This window comes from Coptis chinensis, chromosome 3, assembly GCF_015680905.1.
Source record: "Coptis chinensis isolate HL-2020 chromosome 3, ASM1568090v1, whole genome shotgun sequence".
NCBI lineage: Eukaryota > Viridiplantae > Streptophyta > Magnoliopsida > Ranunculales > Ranunculaceae > Coptis > Coptis chinensis.
In genome coordinates this window covers 6,418,813-6,431,218 of record NC_141458.1, presented here as the reverse complement: position 1 = coordinate 6,431,218, position 12,406 = coordinate 6,418,813, and the positions used below count along the sequence as shown (strand labels likewise).

Genomic DNA, 12,406 nt, shown 5'->3' with positions numbered 1-12,406 from the left:
ACATATATTAGATATTCAAGTAGACTTTGGACTATTGAATTGTTAGCTATCAATGTAGTAGGCCCGGCCAACAAAATCCTAATCTCCAATTTACATCTAATTTGGAATCAAAATTTACTTAAGTATTCTTCACTTTCTTTGGTATCAACTATAGATTAACATATTGGGTTGGGATTAGAATATCACTTTCTTGTCTCTTTTCTACTACACAACATTAAACGACTCCTACAAAATTTTGAACTATCAATACTGTTCTTGGAAATTTTATTTTTACACATTGTTTATGCTATGTGCTAGAAACTGGGTGAGACCAAGTCGGTGCTCAAGGATCATGTTTTTTCCATGTATAAGCGATGTCCTACAATTTTTCCTCTTGCGTCTTCAAACTAGAAGTCTAAAACTATCAGTACTTAATACGTACTCTATTGTATATAGACTACTCCCTACTGAAAGGGAGTTTTTAAACCTAGAAGCCAAAACCCTTCAAAAAAAAATTAGAAAAACATAAACCCTTCAAATAAAGTATGCAATGAATCATTAGCTATCAATATACATATATTATTTATTCAAGTGGACTTTATGCTTTTGAGTCATTAGCTATCTATGTAGCAAGTCCGGTCATAGTCCGGGCCAAATGGCTAGTAAAACATAAAACTAGGTTCAAAACCCTGATTCCGGTCTTTATTAGCCTAAAACCCATTGACTATTTGAATTATGTCTAAAGCCCACCCAGTTTGTAAAAGTGCGAAATAAAGGTTTCTTTTTCGGTGAATTTGTGAGAAAAAACCAACAGCGACCTTTATTGTTTTTTCAAAATACCTTACATACACTTTTATAAGAAAGTTGTTACTTAATTTATTTCTTCCTCAATTTAGGTTTTTATTATCCTGTATTGGGAAACAGGGATTGGCAATGGTGATTTCTCATATCGTGATTTTGGACTGAAATTGAGACCGTCTTTTCTCTTTTCTTCTTTGTTCTCATTTTGCTGGACTTTCTGGAACCGTCACCACTAAGGTACATTTATTTACACCTACACTTCTATTATTATGTTATCTAGGGCAAGAAAAAGATGGAAATTGACTGCTGATAATTTAACTTATCGTCATCTCTGTATTTGATCATTTTTTTCATTGAATAATATAACCTGCACTCTTTTGAGATAATAGAATTGTTGTAATTTTTAGTTTCATTTTAATTTTGTGTTGTAGGATGGATTTTACTGTTCTTGGAGTTATATCCTACAAAAATTTGACTCTCGCGAGTCGTATTGGTCCATCTTCTTCAATTATCGATGTCAAAAATGAGATTTCGACGAATTTCCCTTACATACATGCTATCGCCTGTATTGATAGTAAGGGTGATTCCTTTTATGGCTACATTGATGAAGGATATACGGTGATTGCGTTCAGGCAATGCTACTCACATTCTATCAAGCCAGTTCGAATAGTTCTATGCCAAGACGATGCCGATTCTCTGCCGGTTTATCCGTGTAGTCTGAAGATTGGTCTTGGTAGACCCAAGAAGAAAAGAATTGAAAGCACCGGTGTGATTTGTTAGTCTATGATCAGTTTTGATGTTCTCGGCAAACCATATGTTTTTAGTTGTCTTAATTGAGATTTTTAAATTTGGTCTTTTGACATTTATTAATGAGAAATTGATATTCATTGTATACTTTTATGGAATGTTGATACTCATTTGAGATTATTCGCTAGTCGATTTGTTTTATTTTTCATTTGTTATAATGAAATTTATAGTCTGTAAAATTATTCATGTTGCAGGCGTAATTGACAGTGCAACATTCATGTTGCAGTTTGTTGCAGTCGTAATTGAGAGTGCAACATTCATGTTGCAGTTGTAATTGATAGTGCAACATTCATGTTGCAGTCGTAATTGAGAGTGCAACATTCTTGTTGCAGTTGTAATTGATAGTGCAACATTCATGTTGTACTCTGTTGTAGTTGTAATTGAGATTAAAACATTCATGTTGCAGTTGTAATTAAGAGTGCAACATTCATGTTGCAGTCTGTTGTAGTCGTAATTGAGAGTGCAACATTCATGTTGCAGTTGTAATTAAGAGTGAAACATTCATATTGCATCAGATGCGTAATGCATCGCGACTTTAATGAACCCATCTCTTTTAAAGGAGACTTCTCCATTTTACAGGTGCCATGCTATGTACTGCAACTACATAGTTTGGTGCTTCCTTTTAAACTTGGTGTTTTTGTCTTTGGAATCATGTACTCATAATGTAGACAAAGCTAACCCCATTTATTAGAAACTTGGAATTTAGGAAGCAACTGGCTGATGAGGTATTCAACGTCTACTGATACAAATTGCAGGGATTGTAGGTCATCCTATATAGGGTCTGAACTTTACTACACATTCACTATGATGCCCACCAGCACAACAAAACATTGCAACCACGTACTATTGGACAAGGATACCATTCATAACAACAATCACAATTCACAAGAATGAACCTAAGCACAAAATGGGATTTATGAAGTACCAAATTCTCAAGAAATGACGAAACAGAAGCCTCAGTACCACAACCTTTCATCTCTAAGAACTGAATGAACCCTAAACATTGGCCCAAACTGAATTCCAAAAAATTTAGGCATAAAAAAGTAACCAAACTTTACAATTATGTTAACATTTTCTTAACTGCCATCATTCCAATTCAAGATCCACAACCATCATCAATTATAACTGGTTACAGAAATTTATGCCAATAACACCAGATTGGCATTGTAATCAAACCATCTCAGATTTGAACTAGGTAAAACGAATGAAGAAATCAACCAAAATAGAGAATACCAGAAACCCTAATTTCATTCACAAAAGATCTAACTCTGATTCATAGGTTCCAAATCAACTATATATTACATCGACACCACTAACATTGAAACATTCTAATACTAAATACTAAAGACAGAAACATTGAAACAAACCCTAAACAAACATCTTCAAGAACTAGTAAATTTGGTAACCGCCTTGGTGCCTTTAGAAACGACATGCTTAGCCAATTCAATAAGAAGAACAAGACGAACAGTAGTCTAAATCTCTCGAGAAGTGATGGTGGGCTTCTTGTTGTACCTTGCATGCCTTGAAGATTCATGAGCCAGCTTCTCAAAGATATCATTAATGAAACTGATGAGGTATCAAACTGATAGCACTAATAAGGAATTTTGTATGCCTTCAAAACTGACCAAACATCAATATTTGCTTTTATTGTGGTCTTAACATTCACCCTATTTTCAATAAAGACACTAAAAAGATTTGCAAACGATGTATCCATCATTTTTTCCTTATGCACTTCCGTTATATCAGCTCTAATCAAATCCATAATATCAATCATTGACTTTAAAACCGGACCTATAATTCAACTACTTTCGCTTTTCACCAAATTTTCTTTACCTTTCTCCTATATTTTTTCTTTGCCTTTCGTTTTGGGTTTTTGCTTTCGTTGAGGTAGTTGCATCTTTAGTTTGTTTCGGAAGGCTCAATTTAGATTTAGCGGCCTTCCCTTGCTGCGTAACCTGAAAGAAAACTAATGAATTAGTAGTTTGTTTCAACCAATTACGACTGCAACATGAATGTTTCAATGTGTTTTTTTATTACAACATGGATGTTTCAGTGGAAAACATGCCTCAAAACTCAAACAAACATCACCAATTTAAACCTCAAACAACACTCATGTTGCATTCGACCCAAAATACTCATGTTAAAGTGGGATTTGACACTTAACATCCATGTTGCATTGGGATTTGACAATTGCAACATCCATATTGCGGTGGTAAGTGGCGGTGCAAATGAAAATCTAAGTATATTCGATGCAACACTCATGTTGCAGTGAATACATTCAACACACTTTAACCAATTTTTCATAAAATGAAAATCCTAATATATCAAAATTGTGAAACTATCAATGAAATTTGGTATCTAACCTTTTTGCCATCTTGTTCTTTTTTTTTTGTAGTAGATCTTGTGTTTGCTTGCACATTATCGTTTGAATCTTTTCTTTTTTCTTCATTAGGGTTCTTCATTTCGAAATTTGAGTTTAATTTGGGGAACTAAGGTTTTGAAATTTGGGTTTAATTTGGAGAACTAGTTTCGAAATTTGGGTTTAATTTAGGGAATTAGGGTTTCGAAATTTGCGTATGTTGTTGACTGCAACATGAATGTTGCATATTTGTTTAGTTTTGCTTTCTGTTTAAGGGATAATTGTGTAATATTGCCAACAAATGGACCGGATGGGCTTTTGATATAATTAGAAAAAGTTGTGTCTTTTTTCCGTAATTAAATTGGAACACTAGGCTTCAAGCCCATTATCTGCATATAAAAACCATGTAATGAGGCTCAACCCCTTGGTTCTAACTCAGTTGAGTATAAACTCCCTCCCATCGGCCCATATCATATAACCTCCCTATTATTTAGGTTTCGTTAAATAATCTCCCTGTTTTCCAAAAAAGAGATAAAATCTGGTCTGTTTTTATTTACCATTTTATCTTATTTCATTTTTTACTCTTTCGGGATTGAAATTTTCCCGACTATATGTAAATGTACTTTTACATAGTCATATATATATATATATATATATATATATATATATATATATATATATATATATATATATATATATATATATAGTCATTGGAGTTATAAAAACTTAAATTTACATAGTAACTTTTGGGTTTGAAAATTTCTCTCACAGAATATATGTAAATTTAAATTTAAATAGGTTAAGAAGACTGTGTAATTTTATATTGTCATATGTAAATTTAAATTTACATATGTAAAACTACTATGCATGTAAATTTAAATTTTCCTATGAAAAAAAAATTCATATGAAAATTTGAATTTAAATAGGTTAAGAAGACTGTGTAATTTTATACTGTTATATGTAAATACAAATTTACATAGGATGATGTCAGCCCGGTTTGTCCTTAAGCCGAAATTATAAGTAAAGATTGATGACGTCAACCCGATTTTCACAGGGGTATTTTGGTCTGTTTTGGCTTTGATGTTATGTTTTAAATAATAGGGAGGTTTTATGCATTTGTTAAACTCCCGGTTTTTGTGTAACGATTTTTTGGTGAGGGAGATTAAACCCAAAATCTGATATAAAAACCAAACAACGGGTTTAATCTCCCTGGTACTTAAATGGTTGCACAAAACACCCCCTAGGCGAATAAATGCATAAAACCTCCCTATTATTTAAAACATAACATCAAAGCCAAAACAGACCAAAATACCTCTGTGAACACTAAATTTCTATTTCAAATTTAAAGAAAACCGGGCTGACGTCATCAATCTTTACTTATAATTTCGGCTTAAGGACAAACCGAGCTGACGTCATCCTATGTAAATTTGTATTTACATATGACAATATAAAATTACACATCTTCTTAACCTATTTAAATTTAAATTTTTATATGAAATTTTTTTCATAGGAAAATTTAAATTTATATTCTCGTCAGTGTCGTCGAGAAAATTTTTCAATCTCAAAAAGTTACTATGTAAATTTAAGTTTTCATAGCTCCAATGACTATATAAATATAGTTTTACATATATATGATTATGTAAAAATACATTTACATATATTCTGTCAGGTGTTGGGAAATTTTCAATCCCAAAATTTACTATGTAAATTTAAGTTTTTATAGCTCTAATGACTATACAAATATAGTTTTACATATATATATGACTATGTAAAAATACATTTACATATAGCCTGGAGATTTTCAATCCCAAAAGGGTAAAAAGGGAAATAAGATAAAATGTGAAATAAAAACAGACCAGATTTTATTTTATTTTTGGAAAACAGAGAAGTTATTTAACGAGACCTAAATAATAGGGAGGTTATGTGATATAGGTGGATGGGAGTGAGTTTATACTCAACCGAGTTAAAACCAAGGGCTGAGCCTCATTTCTTGCTTTATCAAATACTAGTATTGTACTATTTTTTCTTTTACTTTAGTCGAATTCAATCCATTCCTGGTCTGGTAATGCCTTTGTGCTTTCTAGTATCAATTATCTTATGGCAAATAGCCACTGAATAAGGTATTTGAAGGCTATGTTGACTGCCTGATTTCTGCATGTGGTGATTGCTCGGTGAATCTTACACATATTTTTATAATGGTAAAATCATTGATTTTTATGGAAGTTGATGTGGCACTAATTTGCTTACAAGATTACTGATTCATGTTGTCCTAATTGGGTTGGTTCGGTACAGGCTGCATATTGTGTTTGAAATATATTCCATATATGTTTGATGTCTCTTTGCAATATGAATGATCTTTGAAATTGTAGCCTGCCACCGGGTCTATCCCTCCTTTCCAATACAGAGGATCACATGCAATCATAGACGGATGACAACTTTGATGTAGGTAATACCCTGCTTCAGAGGGCAGATAGTTTTAAGGAGCTGAGTCATAACAATTCATCAACTTGAGCTATATGCCGTGAAATATAAACAATGATAAGCACAACATTCTTCTTCAACTTCTCAACCAAAAGATTATCAGTGCTTTTGTAGTTTGAAAACCAGAAAGATATTTAGAAAGTTTGCTAGTTGGGATAGCGTCTTGGTAAAGATATAACCACATTGACATGGTCTTCAGTAGGACAACTTTCCAGCTGCAAATGTTTAAGGCCAGTAGGCCACCACATGCCGTAGGAACTAGGAATATAGGCTGATAAATCTGAATCCATACACAGCAACTGGGTGCAAATCTCATAAGTATAAGGTCCCAATACAAACCCAGATTGCTTTTTGAATATTTATGATCTAGAGGAGATTGAATGAACAATACTGTGCTTTCGTAAAGGAACCACCTAGGCTTAGTGTGGACACATTTTGCAACACCATCAGAATACTGGTCGCATTTGTCAGGAGTATACACTGCCCAAAAGTTTGTAAAACGTGCATTGATCGAAGAGGAAAGGGTCTCCGAACTAATGCTTTGGTATGAACACTGTTGCATTCGATTTGGGGAATAAATATTGATTTCACTGGAATCAAAAACTTCAAAAAGCATCAAGGTCTTAAAGGTCCAGAGCTGAAATAATTGAGGCTCTAAGATGATTCAAGAAACAACCATAGGGGATCAAGTCTTCAATAGCGGGGCGGCTTGAAAAAAAAATTTCAGCTACGTTGTCATTGCGAAGTTCGACAAGATCTAGCTTCAAAGTTTTGAGCATAGGCAATGGAAAACATTAGTCAAACTTAACATATGATTGTTAGCTCTAATTTTACCATTATTTTCAAAACGGAGATTGAACCTTTGTATGTCAGAACCATCATGATTACCATCTTTAGAAGTTACTGGCTTAATAAGCTTCTTTGCAAAACTAAATTGATCTAAATCGAAATTGGTGAGAGAAAAGCATACGTCTCTAATGTGTTGAAAGGATGCTGGTCTTGACAGCATCATCTATCCAGGGGAAGGAAGGATATTAAGTGGTTACAAATTGGTTCCGGCAGGTAGCTAATCCAGTCCATCCTCCTATTTGATGAGCAACACTTCTTCCTGAGCAAAATGAGGTGCAAAAATTTGATGAAGGGCGCCCACAATTCAATCCATATATCTCACACATTTTACTGAATAAGGAGAAACTAGTTGTTGCAAAACAGTTGCAGATAATATGGTGCTGCTTAATAGAGTGTCAGAATAGTTCACAACCACAACGGTTCAATCAGATATTAATGAAATAACCGCAGTCTAAAGTCCTAAACTGTGCATGTAGTCTGAGTCATGGCGCTCCGGAGATATATTTTTCTACTTTGGGTCATGCTCATCTGTTTGTCTACCAGGACTACTGGTAAACATATTTTAATAAGAAGTGCTGATAAGCAATGGAATTCCTCTGTCCCTAGGTAACCAAGTTCAAATAGGATTCATTGTTTTCGACTTCTATTACGACTTGAGTATGTTTGCTTTTGGAATATAAGATATCCTTGGATTTTGGATTTGAGTACTAGTTTCTATATATACATATATTGGATCTCAGAAATCTCTTTTTTCTGTAAAATTTTGAAGTTGTTGGTTCTCATCATAAAGCTATTGTTTAACCATGGAAAAAGGCAAGCATGTTGCTTCTACTGACGACAAGGAGATGAATGTAGGCGTGTCAACTATGAACAAGGTCAGTGCTATCTTTGTTTTGGGTCCTCCTGGCAGTGGAAAGAGCACCCAAAGTCGACTCATCGCTGAACAATTTGGATTATTTCATATCAGTGCAGGGGACATTCTAAGAGCAGAAGTTGAATCGGGATCCGAAGATAGTATCATGATTAAAGCCAAGATAGCTAATGGAGAGCTTGTACCTTCAGATTTTATGATTAGGCTTTTGCTACGCGATATCCAGAAAAGTGGAAAGAATAAATTTGTGATTGATGGTTTCCCTCGTAGCATGGACAATCTCAATGCACTAAGTTCAACTTCTATTGAAACAGAGTTTGTACTACACTTGGTGTGTTCAAAGGAGGTTGCGATAGAACGTCTTTCTAATAGGAACGAAGGAAGAGATGATGATAACATTAAGACCATTGTTAAGAGATTTGAGTGTTTTGAATCTGTTTTTCCAGTTCTTGAGTGTTATGACTCCAAGGGTAAACTATACAAGATTGACGCTGAAAAATCTAAAGAAGGGGTCATGCAGGATATAAAATCTGCTTTTACCATGCACCCGAGATTGTGTTCTTAGAGTTCCAGCACCATTAGTACCTAGGGAGATGATATGCGTTATATGAAGTCAGAAGTCTAGAGTATAAATTTTGTTAGAATATGTTAGTATTAGAATATGTCCAATATGGAAAGTCCCATGTTTCTTTAAGTGTGGACATCCATATCTAGTAGTTTCTATTATCATGTTTTAGTTAAGTATATAAGTATGTAACTCTGGGTAGAGAACAATTTCTCTCAGACTCTATATTCCAACCCTAATTAATCTCTAGTCTTCTGAGTTCTTATTCTTGGTTTCTCTAATATATCAATGTCGCAACTCTCCCAAAGATCACCACTAACATAGAATTCAACAAATTTCAATTTTGGTTGATTGTGTCTAATATTTTGCTTGATTACATTGAATATTATTCAAGAGTGTGAAGGTGCAAGTGTATAACTAACAATGACAAAAAGAATGAGTTAAAAGTCAGATCATGAGTGCGTCTTTGTGCATTGTGCTAACCATTAACTAATTTAAAATCCTAAACCCGCCACTGCTAATGATACAAACCAAAGTAAATGCACTTTGTTCTTCTCTTGGTAATCCATGTCCTGGCATTGTTTTTTCAATGCCTCAGATTTTTAACTCGATATTGACACACTGCTACCTTTTACAAGGTCTTTTCTGAAACTATTGTTGTAAATGTGTGTTTTAGTTTTCCTTTACATACAAAGGAGGAAGAAGAGTGGGATTGGGTTTTGGAGAGACCGAAGTTCGGCGGATGAGCGAAATTGCCTACATATCATCTCTTGATTACGGGGGAGAAAAGAATCAGGTCTCACGTAGTTCATGTAGGTGGTATTTATAGGCATAAGGGGGTGTTGATCCATGAGACACGTGTACTGACATGTACATATGTAGGGTGGAGATTATGAATGTGTGTTAGGTTGGTTTTGGTAAGAATGCGGTGATCATTGGGAGTGGGTGCAGTAGTTCATATTTCACAGTGATTGGAAGTACAGGTAAGGCTCTGGTGATGATTACATCAGGATTAGGGATAATGTCTTTATTCGAAACGTTCTACGTTAGGTCGTTCATTCGTTTTGAAGCATTCTTGAGTGGGCTGAAGTGTACCACCTACATGAAGCGAAATACCGCTTTCGCAAAGTCGATCTTGGAGGTCGATGTCATGAGTTTGTTCTGATCTCTACTTATGCTTAACGTGTGCTTAATATTCCTTAATGAGAATATTACTCCTTACCTGACCCCTCCGAGAAGATTGTCTTTGTACATTGAAGCGATTCTTTGAGAAAATGGCGATATGTGTTACGCATGAGTGGAAGAGCGGCTGGTGTAAACGGAATGATTGGCACGCCGTAAGGTTTGAGTCGTGTTGTATGACGATTTGGCGGGAAACGAAAGTTGGCACGTGGTTGGCACGTGACAGAATCATAACAGTTGGTAAAGAAACGTGTCGCCGTATTTTCCGGAATCGTGAAAAGACAGGTCCTTGAGACACGTGTGCGGGCTAGGGCGTAGGCTGTAATCATAACTCCTTGGTAACTGAACGGGCGGTTGCACAAAATCAAATTTGGGACAATTGAAAAGTTATTTCCTGTTTTCTTCTCCAGCAAAACCGCAAGGGTTTATCAGGTGAGTGTTTATGCTGCCGCTACCTTTCCATTTTCAGTTTTCAGTCTTCTTGTTCAAGTCTTTGAAGTGCTTAGTAGGTAGGTTAGTGTTAGGTTTTATTGTTTAAGCTTGGTTATTTGGTAAGAAGAAAACATAAAAATGTTTGACTCTGATGATGCTCGATCTGAAAAGGTCCGGGAGGTCTCTTTAAGTTGTGGTGAGTATGAGGAAGATAAAGAGGAGTCGGTGAGTCTTGGCAGTCAGTCTGAGCATGGTGAGGAAGTTAGGGAAGACGAGGGTAGTGTGCGATCTGGTTTTGTTGGTGTTGTGGCTAGCACGTCAGGTCGTGGTGAAGGGTCGTCTTCAAGTGGGTTGCCCCTTAGGACGATGGATCGTCTTGCGAAGAATCGCATTCCCGAGGCGAGGCTTTACGGGATAAATATACCAGACCGTTCTCGAAGCTGGTTTGTGACTTTTTAGCTCATTGTTGGAAATCCCTTTGTCAGTTTGTTGGTAACATCTGGCGGCTATTCAAGGTGTTCGACCTGCTAAATGTAGCGGTGAATACCATATAGGGGCATCTGATATTACTGAGCACTTCGTTGTAAGGCGATCTGGTAATGTCAACTTTAGCTTGCAAACTATGACAACACATTCTGGTGTGATTGATAGTATAAGCAACGAGGCTTGGAAAAAGAGGTCGTTGCTGCTAGTTGGCAACTACTGTGCTAGCGGATGTAGGTTGCAAACTAGGATTTGCAATATCTCCGGTGGATAGGAGTGTCTTGCTCATGTCGTTTTAATGGATGAGTTAATGTTATTCTAACTGACCTATGTTTTTGTTCTGTTTGCAGATTTCCCTATAAAAACACGAACTGATCAGCGTGAGATAGAGAGGTTCGCACGGTTGACTCGAGCGCAGAAGCAAGCGAAGCTGCCTGAAGTAGCTCATTTCTTTGTAGAAAAGGGGGTCCAACGATCCGGAGAAAAAAGAAGGTTCGGAAGGATCGGCCTCGAGGTCAAGCTAGGAGAGGAGTGATGGAGAAATGCACAAGTGACTTGGTAAGAGGATAGGAACCAAGGTCGTGGTAGTTCCCCTCTCGGAGAGGTTGGTGCCTGCTCGGGGTGGGTCGAGTTGGTGACACGAAAGGGGTTGATTAACGCGCCTGTAGAGCTGGAGACGGTGGTCTTCAACCCTCGTGTGCGGAGCAGCTCGGCGAAGAGGAAAGCCGACGCATCGGAGCAAGACGCTGCAAAGGTTGCCAAAGCTGCGAGGCACGTTCTTTGGGAGAGCTCCAGCACGGGGGGCGATTCTGGTGGTGGTCGAGTTGGCAGTACAGCCACTCGCAGGACTCGATCGAGACCGGAACAAGTTCTGGACCTGGCAACTAACTTTTGGAGCTAGGCCGAGCTCGTACCCTGTGTTGCGAGTGCCTAGTCCACTGGCGAAGGCGAAGGCGAAGGGTCCCTGTAAGGCTAGTGGGAAGTCAACTATGACTGCTGATGACTTGGAGTCACAGCTAGTGTACTTGGATGACAATGGGGTCGCGGGACCGTAAAAAGGCAAACTGATTGCATTGTATCTTCAGGTCGAGTAAGGTATCGGCTTGTTTGCTTGAACATATAGCTCTGGATGGCAACCGTAAGGAGCTGGATGACAAGGGGCTGGCTGATAACCTGAAGCGGATGGAAGTCACGCAATGTCTGGTATGTGGAGTTGTCCCGCTTTGATTTATTTGTTAAAACATGAAACTTCTGCCGGCTAACCGATTGTTAGTATATATGTGTCGCGATTGCAGCTTGTGAGTGGATTTCAAAAGCTGAAGGAGATTGCCCGATTATTTGAGACGATAGGGGAAACCGTGGTGAAGTTGGATGGATGAAATTTGAAGAATGTTGTTGATGCCACTAAGATGGAACGCGAGGATCTTGAAGAACTGAAGAAAATGCATCAAGCTCTTAGTTTGGCGAAGATGTTGAAGGATACTGAGGCGGAAGATCTGAAGCTAAAACTACAGGGTGCTGAAGAGAACGTTATTGTAGCGACTGTGGAAATTGGTAAGTTGAATGACTACGCTCTGCATTGCAAGGGAGTTGCTCA

General features: G+C 36.9%; 1 pseudogene; it reads left to right on the top strand.

The window, feature by feature from the left end:
* Positions 1 to 8,079: 8,079 nt before the first annotated feature.
* On the top strand, positions 8,080 to 8,712 carry LOC147507563 (UMP-CMP kinase 3 pseudogene; annotated as a pseudogene).
* The last annotated feature ends 3,694 nt before the right edge of the window (positions 8,713 to 12,406 follow it).